The following is an 8,135-nucleotide window of genomic DNA, read 5'->3' as shown; positions in this document are numbered from 1 at the left end:
CCTTAAAGGGAGCGTATCCGTCTTGTGCAAGCCGGGGTGGAAAGGAATACGGGTTAATGTCGGCACCCGACTCATGGCAGGCAGGGACCCCCTGACACATCCCTCTCCCAGGATTTCCCCGATCGGGGGAAAGAGGTAATCGGGACAGAAAGTCAGCGTTCACCTGTTCCAGACCTTTGCGATGACGGACCTCAATTTGGAAGGGTTGGAGAGCCAAAAACCACCTGAGGATACGGTCATTGTGACCACAGTCCTGTTGAAGCCACGTCAGTGGGGAATGGTCTGTATATAAAACAAAGGGCCTTCCCTCCAGATAGTACCTGAGTTTGTCCAAACTCCAGTGGACCGCCAAACACTCCTTCTCTATAGTAGAGTAGGCCAGTTCTCTGGGGAACAATTTACGGCTGATGTAAAGAACCGGTCTTTCCAACCCGTCTGAGTCTTCCTGAGAAAGGACTGCCCCAATACCAACCCCTGAGGCATCTGTCTGGAGGATGAAGGGTTTTGTGAATTCCGGAGAAATCAAGACAGGTGCCGTGGTAAGGACGGTTTGTAGTGCCTGAAAAGCATTGGTTTCTTTGGGAGTAGGGGCTGGTAACCTAGGAGATGACTATGTTTTTTTAACAGGTCTGTAAGAGGTCCAGCCATATCCGCGAACTGTGGAATAAACCTCCTATAGTATCCCACCAGTCCTAGGAATGCTCTCAGATCTCTTTTGTTCTTAGGATAGGGGAGTTCCAGGATAGCCTTCACTTTCTCTGTTTGTGGTTCTATCATTCTATTACCTAAGACATAACCTAGATATTTCACCTTTCTGAAGGCTACTCTGGTCTTTTTGGCGTTTATATGGAACCCTGTTGCCCTTAGACTAGTGAGTATCTTTTCAAGATGTTTTGTATGGTCTTCCCACGTTTTACTGTAGACGACGATATCGTCCAAGTAAGCGGAGGAATATTGTTGGTGGGAAGACAAGACTGTATCCATTGCCCTTTGGAACGTCCCCGGAGCGCCGTGCAGACCAAACGGGAGAACGGTGAAATGATAGTGGCCAGAGGGTGTAGAGAAAGCTGTTTTCTCTTGGTCTGCAGGGTTTAGCAGAATCTGCCAATACCCCTTGGTGAGGTCTATAGTTGTGATATACCGAGCTTCACCCAGGCGCTCTAGCAGTTCGTCCACGCGAGGCAGTGGGTAAGCGTCTTGTTTGGAGACCCTATTTACTGCTCTGAAGTCTATACAGAAACGAATACTGCCGTCCGGTTTGGGAACGAGTACTACTGGAGAACACCAGTTGCTGTGTGAGGGTACAATCACCCCGGAGCGCAACATCTGGTTGATCTCATCTTGGAAGGCACTTCTTCTAGCTTTGGGGACACAGTAGGGCTTTTGTTTAACTACAGTCCCGAGAGGAGTAGGTATGGAATGCATCGCTATGTTTGTTTTCCTGGTTGGTCTGAGAAGACGTCTGAGTAACGGAGCAGAAGAGACAATACTTCTTCTCGCTGTCCTTCTGTTATGTCAGGATTTATAGGAGTGTCATGAACCGTATGAGGGGCAGTCGTGAGGGTATGGACCGCTTGAGGGGGTTTTCCCAACCACTTTTTTAACAAGTTTATGTGGTACATTTTTGTCTTATTCCCCTTAACTCGCAGGATGTAAGTGGTTTTACCGATTTTCCTGAGGACCTCAAAAGGTCCTTGCCATTCTTTTCTGAGTTTATGCGTGGAGGAAGGTAACAACCCCAAAGCCCAGTCACCAATATCAAGTTCCCTCCATTTTTTTCCTTTGTCATAAAATGTCTTTTGTTTGTTCTGGGCTATGGCGAGATGATCATGGGCCAAAGTCCTAAGTTTATGAAGTCTAGTCCGGAGTTGTCGTGTGTAGTCTAGTAAGGCCTCTGCCTCGTGTGCTCCTTCCTTTTCCCAACTGTCTTTGGTGATTTCTAAAAGGATTCTTGGGGTCCGACCAAACAGTAATTCAAAAGGAGAGGTGCCTAAACTGGCTTGTTTTTGGCTCCGTAGGACAAAAAGAGCCAAGGGTAGCAACTGATCCCAGTTCTTACCATCCCCAGACAAAAGTTTCTTTAAGGTGAGCTTTTGGCTACCGTTGTATCGCTCGACCAATCCATCTGTCTGGCGATGATAGACAGACGTTTTAATGTGGGTGATTCTTAGTTGTTTACAGACCTGTGCCATTAAGCGCGAAACAAAAGGTGTTCCTTGGTCTGTAATGATTTCACGAGGAAATCCCATTCTAGAGAAAACCTCGACGAGCTTTTGAGCAATGGCTGATGATGTAGCTGGCCGGAGGGGATATGCCTCGGGGTAGCGAGTGGCATAGTCAACTAAAACTAAGGCATGAAGATGACCTCTTGCAGACTTAGGCAACGGGCCTATAAGGTCCATTCCTAATCTATCAAATGGTTTCCCTATGATGGGTAACGGATTCAGAGGAACCGCAGGGGGAATATAGGGGTTTTGCCGTTGACAGATCTGGCATTCCTGACAATAGCGTTGTATTTGTGCATACACTCCCGGGCAGAAGAAGTGCTGTAAAATGGCCTGCCCTGTCTTTTCTGCACCTGAATGTCCTGCAAGTAAATGTGCGTGTGCAAAAAAGAGTATCTGGTCCCTAAAGGCAACAGGTACCAGAAGCTGGGGAACTGCATCAGGTTTAGCCAGCCTATACAACAACCTGTTTTTTTCAATGAAAGTAGGATAGGTTCTATGTACAGGGTCCTGAGCTGAACGGGCTATGTGCCAAGCGTTGGTGAGAGAGGCATCTTTTAGTTGTGCGGTCCTGAAATGGGTATCCCTAGCCCATGGTTCGGAAACAAGCAGACTGTCACGTGGAGTGCATTGTAAGGCGTCAGACATAAGGGGAATGAAGCCCGGATTGTCGGTTCCTATTATTACTGGTTCAGGAAGCGAAGCCAAAACCCCAACCACTACTTCTGTTCTAGTTCCTGCAGCAGTACAGAGGCTAATGGTAGCTAAGGGATACTCCCTAACGTCCCCATGGACGCACCTTATGTGAACACTTTTCCCTGGCATTAGGCAGGACGAAGGAACCAATTCTTGTCTTACTACCGAATGCCTACATCCAGAATCTAGTAAAGCATTAACCACCTTCCCATAAATGTTCACACTCACATAAAACACTGGTCCTGTCTCCTGGGCATATAGAAGAGAATGTGGGGCGTAGCTAACGTCCATAGGTTCTTCTTCTTTCTCCTGTTGTTTTTTTCTGCAATACCTTGCTATATGGCCCCACTCACCACAGTCATAACATTGAGGACCAGGGTTGGGCTGAAAGTCTGGTTTGGGTAGACGTGGTCGTGGAGGCTCTAGCGGTGCTTTTGGGTATTTCTTTTCGAGCTTTCCGGGTATAGTCTTACTAGTTTTCTCTGGTTCTCTTACGGGGGGCGTCCTTGGGCCCGGGCATATGAAGTAGCCATTTCAATGGCGTGTTCAAGAGTCAGGCCTGCATGTTGCTTCAGCCAACGCTGTGTCCCATAGGGTAACGCCTCCAAAAACTGTTCAAGATAGATCTTATTCATCACCTCTTCTATATTCCCTTCCTGTGGTTTAAGCCACAGGTCAGCAGCAACTTTTAGCTTGTAAAAAAAGGTCTTAGGAAGGTCTCCTGGGGTTCCACGTTCCTGTCGGAATTTAAGTCTGTGAGTCTCTTCGTCCACACCCAGACGGTCGAGGATATATTGTTTACTCGCAGCATAAACAGAGGTGCCGTCCTTATTGACCATCCGGTAGGCGGGTTGGGCCTCACCCGTTAAAAAAGGGGCGAGGTAAAAAGGCCACCTGTCACCAGGCCAAGCACTGACCCTAGCAGCCCTTTCGAAATTCAAAAAGAAGGCCAAAGGATCGTCCCCTGGTGTGAACTTTTGTAGAGGGACTACCGTTCCTGGGGTGGGGCATTCGTTCTTCCTTGTCCCAATACCGCCATGAGTTGGTTTTGACCTTCGGCCAACTTCAGGAGATTTTCTGACTGTGCCTGTATGGCAGTGGTGAACGCCGTGAGGTCCGCTTCAGCCTGAGTGGAAGTTTGTCCAATGGCCCACTCAAGTTTATCCTGGCCCTCCTTCATTTGTTGAATGAGGGCCTCCATCTTGTATCAGAAGATTGTAGGTTAGACTCCAATCTGGCTCGCCACTGTAAAGGATGCACTCGAGGGTGGGGGGCAACCCGTAGAAGTGAAAGGAGGTTCACTCAGAGAAAGTTCATACAAGGAAAGCGTTTTATTGGGTTGTACTTCAGAGGGGTAAAGAAAACAACAAGAGTCTCGTGTTCCGAGATGTCAAACAAAGTCTTGATAGGTCTGGATGCTGCTTCTTTCCGGCCAGCTTTAGATCCTTCAGAGCAGGGTTCCACGGTTTAATCCAACAAAAAGGCTTCAGGGTCCGAAGGCACTCGAAAGAAGGAAAGAAATGAGACCCTGGGTTACTGGTATTACCGGTACTCCGGTTATGACAGAAGGGGGCGGGGAGTGAAGGGGATCACCAGGGACCGTTACCGAATTGTGCAATGAAAAACAAGCTTCCCTAAGAAGCGCTTGTGTACACTCAAATCTGGGATGTGATAGGGCTCACACTCGCATGTCCCGTGACCACCCTCAACCACCCCTACCCGTTCCCTCCCGGTGCAAAGAGTAGTCCCCTTAATCTGGCCCGTACCTTGTGGAGCCACACTTCTCCTCATGAAGTGTGGCGGGGCGGAGCGTGGTCTCGTTGGCCTCCCGGCTTTCTCTTCTCCTGGGGCGACGCAGCTTCTATGTCCTCTCTCCTCTCCTGGGGCGATGCAGCTTCTGTGTCCTCTCGCTGTACACCGAAGATCTCCCGAGGCTCGCTGGACGTCTCCTCCTCTCCTGTTCCGGTCGCGGCGTTCTCTTCGGGACGTTGCTCTATCAGTGCCTCCGTTGCTCCTGATTGGAGGAAAAATGACGACGTCACCAATGGAGTTCCCTCCTCCGGGAAAGCCCAGGCTGCCTTAAAGGGAGCGTATCCGTCCTGTGCACGCCGGGGTGGAAGGGAATACGGGTTAATGTCGGCACCCGACTCGTGGCAGGCAGGGACCCCCTGACAAAGTGTAAAAACAATAAGAAAACTGTGGAATTAAAGGCCACCCTTTTTAAATTGTCACTCTATGCAAAAGCATGAACCGCACATTTATGGCCTACTTTTAGATGAACAGCCTGATTTTTTATTTCTCACTGAGATCTGGCTGTCTGAAGCCTCTCACCCTACTATCACCTCAGCCATCCCTACGGGTAATAAAATCCTTAGGAGGGACCGACCGACTGGGAAGGGGGCGATGTTGCTATAATTTACAAACAAAAACTAGACTGCTCTCCATCCCGATGGAAAACATTGAGAGCGCAGAGTCCTTAGGCTTCCGCTGTACCTTATCCCCCAATCACAGCATAGCTGGTTATCTGATTTACAGACCTCCCAGTGCAATTGGAAACGTTATTACTACGCTTAATACAGCCACCACCTCCCTGGCCTTAAAATACAACAACTGCCTTATTCTGGGCGATTTCAATGCACATATGGACAATGGACAAGACCCTCAAACAAATTCCTTGTTGGAGACGCTGCAGGCCTGCAACATCTTTCAATCTATTTCTTCGTCCACCCATGAGAAGGCTCATACCCTAGACCAAATCTTTCAAAACTTTGACCACCTCTTATTAAAATTTGTCATTCCCAACTCTGCCACAGCCCCTAGGGCTAACGCAGGGCAGAGGGTCCCTAATTACAGGATGTTGCAAAAAATATCCATCCCGATGATAGCAGATGCCCTCGGTCGTTCCTCACCGGAGCTGTCTGGCTGCCCCGACTCGGACACCCTCTCAATAGATTCATGTCTCCGAACCAACAGTGATGCAGTGGTACCGGTTGTTTCCCGCTCCTCAAAGAGTTCAGCCCCACCTGCGCCATGGTTTAGCAATTACCTCAGATCTAGCAAAAGAAATTGTAGAAAAATGGAACTGAAATGGCGTAAATCCTATCCACCTGACAGGAAGGTATATAAAGACAACTTAAAAGCTCATTACATTCTCTTGAAGGCAGCCAGGAAAAACGTCTTTCAAACCAAGATAGAAAATGCCCAAAATAAGAGTGAGGAAAACTTTAGCATAGTTAAATCCTTCACCACTCCAAAAACCGGCAGAAAGGAAGGGACATGCATGGAAGAATGGTCTAAGCAAATAGTTCAAAAGATCTCCATGATCCAACAAGCCTTCACAAACATCTCAGAGGAAGAACTGACCTTCTACCTAGGTTCTAATAGCATGTTTCACCTCTTGGATCCTCCATCTTTACTAGCTTTCCCTGAGTTTCAGGTTGAAGAATCACTGACCATTCTCCAAAGCATTAAGTCTGGCTCTTCTACCGACCCATGTCCAGCAAATATCCTGAACCTATTAGCTCCCACCACAAACCCCACAGTAAACCAGCTCTTTAATGTGTCCCTCTCCTCAGGCAACATGCTGAAATTATGGAAGAATGCTAAGATTCCTTCACTAATAAAAAAGGCTAACGCCAAACCGACGGACCCTGCCAACTACAGGGCAATCTCCCTTCTTCCGGCCCTCTCCAAAGTATTAGAGAAGCATGTAAACAAGGCCCTCCAAAACCTCATTGAAAATGGGAAGCTCCTTCATGAGTCCCAATCAGAGTTTTAGGGCTAACTACAGTACGGAGTCCGCTCTGCTGGATATTACTGAATTTCTCAAGGTTAAGCTGGACCAGGAAGGCACGGCTGTTCTGATCCTGCTCGATCTGTTGGCGGCCTTCGATACAGTCCCACATGTGAGGCTTCTGGAGTGACTTGCTAACATTGGCCCGGGGGGGACTGCCTTAACATGGATGTCATCCTTCTTGGTAAATAGATCTCCGGATATCTAGCTCCCCCCTTCCTCATCCCCAGTTCCGGCCATGAAATTATGTGTCCCTCAGGGCTACTTTCTCAGTCCTACCCTTTTTAATGTATATCTATCCCCCCTTGCATTTCTGCTAGAGAAAGAGGGCGCTAAAATAGTTTCCTATGCTGATAACACTCAGCGGATTTTTACATGTGAAAAAGGAACAAATTTTGACAGGGCAATGATTAGGTCTTGCCTCGCAAAGGTTTTTAACTGGCTTAAGATCAATTAGCTGAAGTGCAATCCAGACAAAACTGAATTTGTTTTCTTTGGTAATCCAGAAACACCTGACTGGAGCTCTTGGTGGCCTTAAGATCTGCTGCCCCCGCCCGCGGAAAAGGAGAAATCAAAATCTTATGAATTGTCATAGACAAGATACTCTCCATGCGCTTTCAAATCCAAAATCTAACTGGCGCTTGCTTTGGCATACTCCGGATGCTAAAAAAAAATCCTGCCTCTGTTACCGCTTGAGAGCAGAAAGTTCTTGGTGCAGTCTCTGGTGACATCAAAGCTTGACTATGTCAACAGCTTGTACCTCGGTCTTCCCAAATCCCTTATTCAGAGCCTACAAGTGGTACAAAACGGGGCAGCCAGAGCCATCCTGAGACCTAAACCCCGATCTAGTATGACCCTTATTCTTAAGTCTGTACACTAGCTCCGTATAAAAGCACGGATCGACAACATCTAGACCCCTGAGATCTTAAAATGCCAACCTGGCCATCATGCCTAAAATATGCCGTGCCCGCACTGGAGGCAGATCCCTTGGCTTTCTAGGTGCAAAATTGTGGAATAACCTCCCTGAGTCTCTGAGACTAACCACAGGCCTACTCTCTTTCAGGAAAAAATGAAAAACATGGCTTTTTCATAACTGATGGGTCTTTTACGCACATTTTCCTCCCGCTGTCACGCGCCAGGACCCTCTAGTCTGTGTAGCTGCACACTCTATTAAATACACTATTTCATTTCATTAGGGCCCTGACAGTGCAAAGGAACACCCGTTCAAATTCTAAGGGCCTTATTTATGAGGCCTTGCTTCACTTTTATGCCGCCGCTGCGTCACTTTTTGTGACGCACCGGCAGCATAAAAAATGTGCCATGTTGCCCCCTATTTACAAAGTGACGCATCTAAGCAGATGCGTCTCTTTTTAAACCCCTACACCATATTATACCTCCCCCGGGTATAATGAATGCAGGGT

The sequence above is a fragment of the Lissotriton vulgaris genome, chromosome 12 (genome assembly GCF_964263255.1).
Source record: "Lissotriton vulgaris chromosome 12, aLisVul1.2, whole genome shotgun sequence".
Taxonomy (NCBI): Eukaryota; Metazoa; Chordata; class Amphibia; order Caudata; family Salamandridae; genus Lissotriton; species Lissotriton vulgaris.
Note: the sequence above shows the minus strand (reverse complement) of the source record.